Genomic DNA, 11,782 nt, shown 5'->3' on the forward strand with positions numbered 1-11,782 from the left:
CTGGTCTGGTGCACCAGATGACATCAGGATAATCTCAGATCGTTCCAGATCGCATCGATACTCAGTCAGTGGCTTTCCCGATCAGGATGTTGTACGTGATCATACAGGTCAGTGGGTAGGTGATCCCCCACCTCTTAGTTCAAGTATCTCTACGAGAACTCCCTTGCTGGAGGGTCCCTTGGAGACACTTCAACTGGACTTCATTGAGTTGTAGAAATGAGTTGAGATGCTGTAAATATGTTTTGCTTATTGTTGATGTCTTTTCAAAGTGGATTGAAGCCTACCCTCTTCCTAACACTACTGCTGAGTCTGTGGTGAAGATTTTGTTTAAGGAAATAATTCCTTCAGTATACCTGCGTGCATTAGCTCGGACAATGGACCACACTTTGTAGGTAATATTAACGGAGAACTCTGTTCCCAGCTTTGTATTTGTCGGCAACTGCATGGTGCTTATCATCCTCAGGCGGCCGGCCTTGGTGAATGTTTTAACCAGACTCTAGACTAAACTTGCCAAATTAATGGCTGAGTCTGGCCTCTCCTGGTTATGCTAATCCCTGTGGCCTCATTCCAGATGCGATCCATGTCTGTGGGCAAGACGTGACTGTCCCTAGCAGAGAGTCTCTCTGGTCACCCTCTCTGTACCCCTTGGAACGATTCAGCTCCTTTCTCAGTCCCCTTCCACCACATGACCGAAGAAATGGTCGGTTATGTTCTGGCTCTAACTAGTGTTATGTGTGCCTGTCACTCCCAGGAGCGTGTGGCCTACAGCGATGTTCCCTCCCTTTCAGCCTCGTCACGGGTAGAGCCTGGTTCGTTGGTGCTCGTCAAGACCTGGACTGGCAAAGGTCTCCAACCTCGTTGGGATGGCCCCTTCCAGGTTTTACTTCCCACCCCTACGGTGGTCAAAGTCACTGGGCACTCAGCTTGGGTCCAACTGCACCATTGTAAATTGATTGACTGCACCAATCAAAAGTGGGGAAGAGGAGGAGAGAATACTGGAATCCCAACAAAAGGAGTGGACCCTGTCCAGTTGGGTTTTTGAATTTTGCTGTTGTTCTAATGTTAATCTTATTACAGATACTTGAACTAAGAGGAGGGACATGGGGGGGGAAATCGCCTATCTCCTCATCTTTCTGATCACGTACAACATCCTGATGGGGAAAGCCACTAAGTATGGATGCGACCAGGAATGATCAGAGATTATCCACCACCCATGCTGAGGTGATGTCGTCCAGTGCACCGGACCAGACGCCTTTGACGTGTGGGACGTGATGAAGATTGATATTGCAATGGACTCTTACATCAGAAAGACCAGATGGTCCATCTGGACAGTAGAAATCAGTGGGAGTTACCATGTCGTTACCATGGTTTTTTTGATTTTACCTGCAGAAGCAAGCCTAGTGAGGATAAAAATGGTCAACCCCGTTATTATGGTAAATATTTTAAGGGCGCCCAGGAACACCATCCCTTTTTGCAGGACAGGCCGACTCGAGAAAAGGGAAGCTTGATAGGGAAAACTCCACAATCCACAAACAACTTATTTATACAGGCCCACAGAACGCTCTTCACCCCAGAGGCAGGAGTATGTTACTCCTCTCTATCAGGAGATGACTTACTTGCCCCGTCCCCAGTCCCCGATTCCATACTATTCGTCAGTCTTCCTGCTGCCGACCCTGCGAAGTGAAATATCACTTTCCAATAGCTCCGGTCTGTGTATACAAACAGTTGGTGTAACACTGGCTGGGGTACAGCAGGCCTGAAGCGGTACATGGACCTGGAATGGACTGGGTGACAATACAGGACACCCAATAGGCTGGGGAATCCAGAGTACCCTGAGGTTGGAGGGATCGGCAGGGGTGACAAGTCAAAAGAACCGCAATTCCCTCTTTTGTGGTCTGACCATTCGAGGAAATAAGACTAAAGAGGCTCTGGAACAGAGGAAACTGGGATTATCAGACCTGTGTCTTTACTCTATGCAGAATCGGTATGCCTTAGACTATATACTCGCCCGGGAGGGTGAGGTCTGCACCACTGTCCAAGATAAATGCACTATGGGCATTCCCGATCTCACTGGCAATATTACTAAGATACAAGAAGAGATCCAGGTATTCCTTGACAGAATGACTGAAGGGACCAATTGGGGAAACTGCAGGTCAGGCTGATGGTACAATTGGCTTATCAATTTAGCTATTTATGTTTGTCGGTATTGGTATTGTTAGGTATTTAATTGCTCGGCTTATGAGGTCCCTTAGTGATATAGATTTGCCCCAGCAGATGCACCTTTTGCGATCCGATGGCTCACCCACATGTGTCGATGGCGATGATAAATATGACCAGATGAGCCGCGAAGATGGTGGTGCCGCTCTGCAGGATGTTGATGGCTGGACCACCTTGAAGGGCATTCATTTGGACTAGCCTTCTCTTTCAGTGATCACGGTGCAATCAAAGGGAGGAATGAGGGTGTGGGCATCTGGGTGATAAAGTCTACAGCCTTAAAACTTGTCATTAAACATTTAGACTAAAATGTAATGCTGAATTATTGAACACATTTCCTGCACTAGAAAATAAACAGGCAGGAAGGCTCAGAAAGAGGAGAGAACTTAAAGATAGGGACACCTGGGCTCACCAAGTGATAACAGGATGCTGTAAGGCAATTAAGAAGGTTTGCCTCAGCATCGGTGAATCTGTGTGAACAGGACACCAAGTGATAACATTCACAGCCGTTCCCTCGTGAAATTATAGATAGCCTTTGAATCTGACCCTGAAACAAGACTAGGTACTATCCATAACTTTGTAATTAATGGTTGGATCTTGTCCATTATAATGGATTCTTACTACCCCTTGCAAGTGGGGCATTCACAAATTAAATCTTTGCTGACCTGAGTGTTCAAAAGGACACGAGAGAGAGAGACCATTTTAGTGCTGAGGCTGTTGAATTCCGGAGAAAATTAACTCTTAGTGCTTATCTGCTCTGGATTGAATTGAATTGCATTTTGGGACTTTATGACGGAAGATCTTTATTCCAGGCTTCCAAAGAGTACGATCTCCAGGATAAACCAAGAGAGAGGCTTTACAGGTCTGAGTCCACAAAGGATTCCCTGGGCCACCTCAAATCTCCACTTGAACATGGGAGGTAGGACAAAATAGCTTCTGCTTGGCTAACTCGGTGGGAACTGAGTCAGGCAGATACTGGCGACTCAGAACAAACAAGAAACCACAGACTGACATAAATCCAGTGAAAAAAATTGCAAATGCAGAAATAACAAATATGAACCTAACCATTAATCGCAGAAGTAACGGTTTAACCCTAACCACCAGACAGGCCAAATACGTTTCCAAGAAAAGGTCGTCTACAAGAAATTATGATAGATTAGATTAGATTAGATTCCCTGCAGTGTGGAAACAGGCCCTTCACCCCAACCAGTCCACGCTGACCCTCTGAAGAGTAACCCACCCAGACCCATTTTCCCTCTGACTAATGCACCTAACACTATGGGTAATTTAGCATGGCCAATCCATCTTTGGACACTGGGAGGAAACCGGAACACCTGGAGGAAACCCACGCAGACATCAGGAGAATGAGCAAACTCCACACAGATGGTCACCCAAGGCTGGAATCGAACTTGGGACCCTGGTGCTGTGAGGCTGCAGTGCTAACCACTGAGCCACCGTGCCGCCCTAGGCTAAGTCAAAAATGCACGAGGACCTTGCGGGATCTGATTGAGCTTGATCACATAGTAACAACCAATGTCTGACTCAAAACAGTGTATATAAGTTCTATACAAACTCTGTAAAAGTCGGCAGATTCTTCTGGCACTCTGGGAGTACTCATCGGTGGCCCAGTGGTTAGCACTGCTGCCTCACAGCACTAGGGTCCCAGGTTCAATTCCAGCCTAGGCGGGGCTGGCTGTGTGGAGTTTGCACATTCTCCCCACGTCTGCATGGGTTTCCTCCCACAATCCAAAGATGTGCAGGTTTGGTGAATTGGCCATGCTAAACTGCCCATAATGTTAGGTGCATTAGTTAGAGGGAGATGGGTCTGGGTGGGCTACTCTTCAGAGGGTCGGTGTGGACTGGTTGGGCCGAAGGGCCTGTTTCCACCCTGCTGGGAATCCAATCTAATCCTCTGGGCTGATCAGACTCTACCAACCCGGCTATATCAAAGAATAAACTATTGCTTGTGTGATTGACAAAGAGTCATTTCCAGGTGTGTTTATTGACCAATCCCAGAAATCCGAAGATCCATATAGCAGTCCGGATCAGAACAACCAGATTAGATTATTTAGTGTGGAAACAGGCCCTTCGGCCCGACAAGTCCACACCGACCCGCCGAAGCACAACCCACCCATACCCCTACATTTACCCCTTACCTAACACTACGGGCAATTTAGCACGTCCAATTCACATGACCTGCACATCTTTGGATTGTGGGAGGAAACCGGAGCACCCGGAGGAAACCCACGCAGATACGGGGAGAATGTGCAAACTCCACACAGTCAGTCACCTGAGGCAGGAATTGAACCCAGGTCTCTGGCGTCGTGAGGCAGCAGTGCTAATGCAGCAGGAAATGGTTAATGTCCCCAGGAAGTGGGGAGCAAAATAAGACATCAAGGCATTAACACCAACACCAGGGAGAAACTGAACATACAGACGTGCCAAATATTAGTGGCAAGCCAGAATCACAGATGTACAGCACAGAAACAGTCCATGCTGACCAGATATCCTAAATCAATCTAGTCCTATTTGCCAGCACTTGGCCCATGTCCCTCTAAATGCTTCCCAACATATATCTATCCAGATACCTTTTAAAGGTTGTAATTGTACCAGCAGACACCACTTCCTCTGGCAGCTCATTCTTTACACACATCACCCTCTGTACACAGGAGTTGCCCCTTAGGTTTAGGGTGAGATTTGAAAGAAACCTATGAGCAACCGCAGATCAAAGATCTTGTCTATTTACCCTCGCCATGCCCCACATTATTTTATACAAGGTTGTAGGGTCACCCCTGTGGGACATGAGTAAAGCAGTGTTACTTCTGTAACCATAATTGCTTCTGCAAGGTAAATAAACTAATGACATGGTATAATTGCTTCAGCCAAGAGTGGAGTTAACAAGAGTGAAAACTATGTGAAGGAAATATATTATTGCTTCTGTATTAGTTAAAATGTGCACACAAGAATGAAATGTGCCTGCAAACAATGGTAGATATTACAGACAAACAGATAAAGGTGCTGTGAGGCGAGGGGGTGTAGGTTAAACTAGATATGCTCGTACAAACAGTTATAAGCATCTGTTTCCTGCTTCTGCGAAAACAAAATAAATCACAATCAAGGAGGCCAGAAGGCTCAGTGTCGGCGGAAAATGGGAGGAAATGTTGCTTTCGCATACAAGGAAGCAGCTGGCAGTGAGAGAGGATATACGCTCACACTTTGTTCACGCACATGGCCGGATAAGGCAAGAAATAGACAAGAGGAATGGACGCCACCGGGAAAGAATGGAGGGACCAACCGATCATTTGCGGGTCAGCTTGGAACATCAGGGCGGGGGAATGGGAATGAGGGAAGGAAGTTGAATGTGCTGGAGCCAAGGCGGAGGAAGAACAGAGGATGCAAAACCGGTTTGAAGCTGCAATGAGGAATACTGCATGTACTGTACTTGTACCTGTTGCAGTTACTGGTGGGAATCGGCTGCATTTTAAACTTAAAAACAGACAAGATATCCAGCCCTCCCCCTTCCCAATCTCTATCCTTCCGTCCCTCCTCACCCGGGTAACTAAGACACATACCTGAGTTTGCAGAGTCTGCTCCCTCCCTGGATTCACTCCAGTTGCTACAAGTGAACAGTTTCCCCTGCTCCCATCTCTGTCTCCCTCCCAGGATGAAGAGTTACCCAGAGGGAGGGAGATTCACTGAAACTGACCGGGCCACTTCCGCGTGGTGACGTCACAAAGGAAGTAGGGGCGGGGCGAGGAAAAGGGACGGTACAGGGGGCGGGGCAAGACCGACCCCACCACGCTGCACTGCGCTTGCGCTCCGCCGACAGCAGAAGGGGAAGAGAACACAGCTGAAAATGTGTTGCTGGATAAAGCCCAGCAGGTCAGGCAGCATCTCAGGAATAAACATAAGCCCTTCATCAGGAGTGGGAGAGAGTTTGCCAAGCAGGCTAAGATAAAAGGTAGGGAGGAGGGACGATGGAGGTGGGATAGGTGGAAGGAGGTCAAGGTGAGGGTGATAGGCCGGAGTGGGTTGGGGGCGGAGAGGTCAGGAAGGAGGTTGGTGCTGAGTTGAGGGAACTGACTGAGACAAGGTGGGGGAAAGAACACTTTCCAAAACCCCCTCCCTGCACAGAATCCCCAGAGTGTGGAAGCAGGCCACTCGGCCTCACCCACCCACACTCATTCCCCTACATTTAACCCTGAGTCATGCGTCTTACCTGCACATTATGCCTAATTTAGCATAGCCAATCCAGCCTAACATGCACATGGGTAATTTAGCATGGCCAATCCACTTTTGATGAGAGTGGTGCTGGAAAAGCACAGCAGTTCAGGCAGCATCCGAGGAGCAGGAAAATTGACGTTTCGGGCAAAAGCCCTTCATCAGGAATAGAGTCGGCAGGGTGGAGAGATAAATGAGGTGGAGGTGGGGAGAAAGTAGAATACAATAGGTGAATGGGGGTGGGAATGGAGGGGATAGGTCAGGGAGGAGGGTGGGGGAAGGTAGCAAAGAGTACAATGGGTGATTGGGGTTGGGGATGAAGGTGATAGGTCAGATAGGAGGGTGGAGTGGCCTGTTCGGATCCGAACTCTGCTGGTTTAAAGGTGGTCCGGAGTCCGTGTAAGATGAGTTGGTTACGGAGGCAGGCACTGAGGAAGCAAATGTGGCTGTGGTAGTGAGTCTGTTTCAGGACATGGTTGAAGAGCTTCAGGGCAGAGGAAATGACCTGGGAGTTGCAGTGGGAGAGGGACTCCCTGAGATTCTTGTCGAGAGAGAAGGAAAACTTCTTCAAGGCAGGCATCCTTACAAGAGGATTCACAGTAGGGTTCAAATCAACTCGGTAAAAACAAGGACTGCAGATGCTGGAAACCAGATACTAGAATCACACAACTCCAGGTTGTAGTCCAACAGGCTTCTTTGGAAGCAGTAACTTTTGGAGTGCTGCCTCTTCATCAGGTGGTTGTGGAGGATAAGATCCTAAGATACAATTTAGAGCAAAACATTCCAGTGTCCTGCCACTGAAATGGTATATTGAACAAACCTGGATTGTTAAGTCTTCCACCTTTTCAACTAGGTTGCAGGTCTCATTGCAATGTAAATCCCAGAACTTCTTGTTGTCACCTTCTGGAGATAACAAGGTTTTATAGCAAAAGTTCACATCTCAGCTCAGACAATGCATTAAAGGTGTGAGATCAGAGTCTGCCTGTATCCCAATCTTGAGTCAGACTGGTTCTATTTCCAAAGTCGAATTTACAAACTATTACATGTATTGACTGCCTGCATATTTTTTCTTATAAAAATGCACATAGAATGTATCTGCAAATATACATCCCCACACACATACAAACAAATTTGTTGGGTGAATTTGTACTTGCAGAATTATGTCTGACTTTGATCAAAAACTGCATGAATCCATGTAAGATTCTGTAAGTCAGTTTAACCATTGTGGCACAGACAGTCTCACACAGGGGAGCTCAATCCTTCAATACATTATCTGGGCTGACGTGACACCAATTGGTAAAGTTCACTTGAGGATTTAACTATTTAAAAAAGTTTTGTGATTTACATTTTGAAAGCACTGAAACTATCATGGTCATTCAAACATGAGAGACTTAACAAATAATCCAGGTCTTTTTCAATATATAATTTCAGTTACATCACACTATAAACTGCTGCTATAAATTCTGTGTCTTACAATCTTATATTCCACAATCCCCTGATGAAGGAGCTGCACTCTGAAAGATACTGCTTCCAATTAAACTTGTTGGACAGTATTCCTCGAGTAGGGCACCATAAGAATCCTGGGAGACCCCTATTTCTTGTTTACTTCGTAATGAACAAACATTAAGCACGATCGCCTATTTATTTCTCATTTTGTTTCATTTTTCTTGTTTTATTCCCTGCGATGAAGTGGGAGAATTGTTAGATTTGGGTCAGCCATTTTGTCACATATTAAAGCCTGGAAACCATTTTGAATCTCAGCTTAGTGCCTGTTTGCTAAAGCTTGTGTTTCCCAGGCTCAGCGGGGACGGTTGGCCTTGCAGCTGTACTGCTTCCTGATAAACAAATTCTTTCCTGACATGGGGCTTTATTTCCATCCCCCACAGTTGGCGTGTCAGGCAGAAGATACCCTGGTCCTCTCAGGTCACTGGTTGATATCCTTTGAGAGATGAAATATGGAGGGTGGTTGCTACTTTTGTTGTGTCCAAAATAAAAAGGAAAGCTGGCCAGGGACAAAAGTGCTGTTAGAAATGTTGATACAATTCTCCCTACTCAGCCACAAGATACTAGTGAGAGAACTCAACAGGGTCCTAGTGTCTGGACGTAATGTTGCTGAGAGCACTTGTGCTTTACAAAGTTAGTAATAAAGAATTTGCTTGCCCCAGGGTTACGAGAGGTGAAACCCTATTTGATAAGCCCTGGACCCACACTGAGGACCGTGGCAGGCTTCAAGATACCCCCGATCTGTTCGAGTGCCCAACATTAGTTTTAATTGCTGAGTAGAAATCTGAAGTATAATTGCTCACTTCAGGATGTCCAGACTTGAATGAATTTAGCACACAGGACACATTGGGTAACTATTAAAGACTCCGTTGTATTTCCCCGGGTTGTGGATTAATGCAGAGACATAAACAACTTGCCTTGAAAACAGTGTTCGATTTGCAAATGGAACAGCTGAGAAGTATTTAGAGTTTGCACACTTGGTTAAGCAGCGATGTGTCACAGCCAGGATTTATGAGGCTCAACTCCCTAACTTGGCCTGTTCTGGAATGTGAGTGCCTCATTACCTTTGGAAGGAAGGAAGGAATAAACAAAAGCTGACAAACTGAGATATGAAGAAAGTTGGAAAATGTTAGAGAGAGACAACAGGCAGAAGTTTGCAGAAAAGTTAACACTTCATAATCTGGTTTCAATGCAGATTAGCCTGGGGATGGTACTGATATCACAGGGGCCTCAAAAAGGGTACTCTCCCTCAATCCTCAAACCAAAATGTGGGTGCCCCCTGCTGGACTGGTTTGTGTTCATTCTTTGCTGTTGCCTATTTCTGTTGATTACGTACATTATTGGACACACTCACAAACCTGGTGGCACCCAGATTTTCGGAAAGAAGCTAGGAAAAGATCTGAAGCGTGTTTAATTTGTAAACAAAGAAGATGCATACTCTAAGAGGGATGCCCTGGGTTTGTTAACCACTTCCTTGCCTGGTCGGCCTTTTTTAATGTCTACAACTTGCATATATAGTATCACCTCGTGTTATGAATATTGTCTAATAAGAGTAGATGTATTTAGTAAATGAATCAAAACCATCCCAATGACTGAAACAGCTGACACTGGATTGTTGGACAAGTGGGAAATATTTGCATCAGTTAACCAAAACACTTCAAAGCTTACAGTCACGGGTATGTCAAGTCGAAGAGTTAGGACCGGGGCATTTTGCAGCCTGCTTCCTCAGGCAGAGAATTCCCCAGATACACTACTCTCTGGGAAAAGCAGCAGCCCTCACTTCCTCCTCCCCACCTCTGTCCTAAACCTACTCCCCCAAAGTTTGAGGCCTAGTCTCAGCCACCAGCAGAAATGACTGGATAAGGTAGGGCTTCATCCTCACAGTGCAACGAATTCCCACTTTCCCCCAAAATCCCAGATGGACTCACTTAGTTGCTTGCTGTCTCCCAAATGAAAGATTTCATTGTAACTTCTTCCGGTCCCAGTAAGGGCAAAACATTTTTGAAAGCTGCTCTGAAAGCCCTGTCTTCACAACCACTTTTCTGCTTTCACCGAAGACAGTTAGAGTCATACACCACACAAACAGATCCTTCAGCCCACTCATCGATGCCAACAATATATCTGAAATCAATCTTTTCCATTTGCCAGCCCATATTCCACAAATCCCTTCCTATTCATGTACCCATCCAGATGCTTCTTAATTGTACCAGCCTCCACCACTTCCTGTCAGCTCATTCCATACATGCAGCACCCTCTGAGAAAAAGTGGCCCCTCAGGTCCCTTTTAAATCTTTGCCCCTCAGCTCAAACCTCTGCCTTCTAATTTTGGACTCCCCTACCCAGGAAAAGACCTTGGCTATTCACACCTATGCATGCCCATTATAAACTTCTATAATGTCACTCCCCACCCTCCGACAGTAAGAGAAAACAGCCCCAGCCTATTCAGCCTCTCCCTCTTGTTCAAACCCACCAACTCTTACACCAGCCTTATAAACCTTTTCCAAACCCTTTCAAGTTTCACAACATACTTCCATAGGATGGAGACCAGAATTACACACAATATTCCAAAAGTGGTCTAACCAATGTCCTGTTCAGCCACAATATGACCTCCCAACTTCTTCACTCAATGCTCTGACCAATAGAGAAAAACATACCAAACATCATCTTCACTATCCTGTCTACCTGCGACTCCACTTACAAGGAACCATGAACATGCACTCCAAGGTCTCTTTCTTCTGCAACTCTCCCCCCGTCTCAGTCCTGCCTGCATTGCTTGACCAAAATGCAACACATCACATTTCTCCAAGTTCAACTCCATCTGCCCCTCCTTAGCCTATCAGCCCATCCATCAATTAGAATTTAAAGTGAACTCTCTTTCCTCTCTTATTCCTTCAAAGCTGAAGATCTCCATCCCACACACTCTCCCTCCATTTTCAATTTGCTGAACCTAATCCCTGCTGTACAACATCCTGAAGGGTCTGCTTCATGCTGATTAACAGGGCCATACTCAGGGGAGATCTAATTGAAACATACAGAAAAACTGAACAGCCTGGACAGAGTGGATGTTGGGAAGATGTTTCCATTGTAGGGGAAACTAAGACCGAGGGCACAGCTTTAGAGTAAAGGGAAGACCTTTTAGAATGGAGATTAGGAAAAGGCTCTTCAGCCAGAGAGTGGTGAATCTATGGAATTCATTGCAAGAAGACTGCAGAGGCCAGTCACTGAGGATATTTAGACTGAGATAGCTAGGTTCTTGAGTATCGAAGGGGGGGACAGGGAGAAAGCAGCAGAATGGTGCTCAGAAACTGATCAGCACGACTGAATGGTAAGAGCAGACCAGATGGGCTGAATAGCCCACTTTCTGCTCCTATGTCTTACACTCTCTTGCTGTCCAGGATACTGAGAAATTGGAGCAGGAGTCGGCCCATTGGTCTTTCAAGCCTGCACCAGCATTGAACAGATCACAAATGGATATGGATCTCCCTACATCTCGGTGCAGAGGCTGGGACTTTTTTCACTGGAGCATTGGAGGTGGAGAGGTGTCCTGAGAGAGGTTAAAAAATCATGAGGAGTATAGGTGAGGTGAACGCAGGTGTCATTTCAAGATGAGGGCGCAAACTTAAAGTGAGAGCAGAACGATTCTAAAGACATGAAGAGCACTTTTTATTTAAAAAAAAGAGTGGTTTGTGTGTGGAATGAATGTCTAGAGGAAGTGATGGATGCAGGTACAGTTACAATGTTTAAAATACATTTTTGATAAGTAGGTGAATAAGAAAGGTTCAGAGGGATACGGGCCAAACACAAGGCAGGTGGGATGAGTTCAGTCAGTCAGCATGGACTAGTTG

At 46.0% G+C, this 11,782-nt stretch overlaps 1 protein-coding gene and 1 pseudogene across 1 annotated transcript in view; one reads left to right on the plus strand and one right to left on the minus strand.

Moving 5' to 3' along the window:
- LOC132808003 (zinc finger protein 850-like) overlaps window positions 1-11,782 on the plus strand; it is a 132,319-nt pseudogene that overhangs the window by 68,010 nt on the left and 52,527 nt on the right.
- LOC132808066 (zinc finger protein 420-like) overlaps window positions 1-11,782 on the minus strand; it is a 238,857-nt gene that overhangs the window by 2,813 nt on the left and 224,262 nt on the right. The gene's annotated exons all lie outside the window — the stretch shown is intronic.

This window comes from Hemiscyllium ocellatum (genome assembly GCF_020745735.1).
Source record: "Hemiscyllium ocellatum isolate sHemOce1 chromosome 27 unlocalized genomic scaffold, sHemOce1.pat.X.cur. SUPER_27_unloc_3, whole genome shotgun sequence".
NCBI lineage: Eukaryota > Metazoa > Chordata > Chondrichthyes > Orectolobiformes > Hemiscylliidae > Hemiscyllium > Hemiscyllium ocellatum.